At 26.5% G+C, this 1,880-nt stretch overlaps 1 long non-coding RNA gene across 1 annotated transcript in view; it reads left to right on the plus strand.

The window, feature by feature from the left end:
* The window catches only part of LOC111613888, a 39,092-nt gene extending 37,640 nt beyond the window's left edge, over window positions 1-1,452 (plus strand). The window contains exons 2-3 of the long non-coding RNA XR_002754837.1: window positions 25-130; window positions 1,148-1,452. This is a non-coding gene — a long non-coding RNA (uncharacterized LOC111613888). The remainder of the gene's footprint in view (window positions 1-24; window positions 131-1,147) is intronic.
* The last annotated feature ends 428 nt before the right edge of the window (window positions 1,453-1,880 follow it).

Here is a 1,880-nt window from a genome sequence, read left to right on the forward strand (position 1 = left end):
TATATATTTTTTTTTTAACTTTAGTGTGGAGAGTTGTGCGAGAAAACACAGGATTAGAATAGCCTAAAAGCGATTAATTAATCGGAAAAGATGGCACAGCTTAGAAAAGAAGTTAGTTTAGATTCTCAAGGTAAGTATATTAAAATATTTCAATTCCGTATTTTCGTGTATTTCAGTTAGCAGAATTCCTCTTCTCTTCCTTTTCAACTGGATGAGCATCACGTAACTACGTCCAGTCGGATTAAGCTGGTCACGTGATGTATTGTATCGATTAGTAATTTCGTGGTTGGAAACCGTCCATCCGAAAATTCCAAAGAATCTTAAGCAATTTAGCAACATTAACACAGTTTTAATGATTTCTATTCGTTAAACTGTCTCTTAAAAGTATCCAAATGGAGATATTACATTGTTTTCATAAAACAAAACAAAAATATTCGTTTCATAATAATTATAAAAATGCATTAGTAGAGTAAAATTCTTCCATTTTCTTAATGGACAAACTTTCAAGCTAACCAATAAGATTTAAGTACATGCCCTTTATTGTAACGTAATTTAAACAGACTTTTCAAATTAACCAATAAGCGTAATCCGTTATATTACTTGTTTAAAAATTTAAATTATTCTAATTAAACGAATAAGATTGAATTTTTATATCTGTAAAATTTAAAATTAGTCAATCAACTTTACTTATCCAGTGCAAATATTGATGGATTAATGAACAAATATTGAAATATTGAATATATTGAATATATATTTCAGATTTTAAAAGAATAAATAATGGATTAACCAACAGAAAATTCTATAAATGTATATAGTTCTAATTGAATTATATAATATAAAATTTCTAATAATTTAATTTTGAAAATTTGCATATTGGTTATGTAGTCAAATATTTACATTCTTTTAGGCAATTTAGTTCGTTTGTACAGCTTCCTTACGAGTAAAGCCCATTATATTTTATAAATCAAATAGGATTTAAATTAAAGGAATGAGAGATTAATAAAATATTTAAATGGCAATTTTACTCCTTGGACTAACCTTTAAACAATGGAATATTTTCGAAATAATAATAATATATTGATGTCTAGCTTCATTTCTTACAGACAATTTTTTTAAGTCTTTACTGATAAAAAACTTTTACCGTTAGAAAGAAACATTATGTTTTTATGACTAAGATAGAGGAAAATGAGACTGCTCATTGTATAAATCATGGTTCCAATACAGATAGAGAGGTCAACCCCTTGTCAATATAAATCCTAGTCTAGAAATAAACAGACAAGACCAATACTTCAGTTACATCTTGTAGGACACTTTTTTCTATGCGAAAATCTAACAGTATTACTAGTGATCGATAAAAAAAATTCAAAAATTACAATGAATCTTCGATACTTTTCTTGTCTTGTCAACTATAATAAGGAAAGTAAGTGACGTACTGATATAAACCGAAATATTCTTCACAACAGGTAATATTTCTTTGGATATAAAATTTATTTCTAAGCATTATAAAAATGAATTAATGTACCGTGCGTAAATTTAAGAATTTTTTTAAAAATTTAAAAAATTTTATCGGTGTTCTTTACACGGAAGAACAGTATAAAAGTTCTAAAATCAGTTTAGATATTTTCCAAATATATATATATTTGTGTGTGTATTTAAAAAATTAAAAAGAAATTAATAACGTTTTAAATAATATTTACGTCATAGTTTTAAGTTTATAGTAAAACACGTTAAAATAATTACGTAACAAAGGAATGACGTCTTATAAAATAAATAAAGCCATCGCCATCTGTTGTCTAAAAATCGAACGTCTGGCTTGTGTGTGATACGCTCGTATTTCTCTTACGTCATCGTTTTCTGTCGGCCTGTAAATATTACGTCAA

This window comes from Centruroides sculpturatus, unplaced genomic scaffold, assembly GCF_000671375.1.
Source record: "Centruroides sculpturatus isolate CEXI.00-Female unplaced genomic scaffold, Cexi_2.0 scaffold2065, whole genome shotgun sequence".
Lineage (NCBI taxonomy): Eukaryota > Metazoa > Arthropoda > Arachnida > Scorpiones > Buthidae > Centruroides > Centruroides sculpturatus.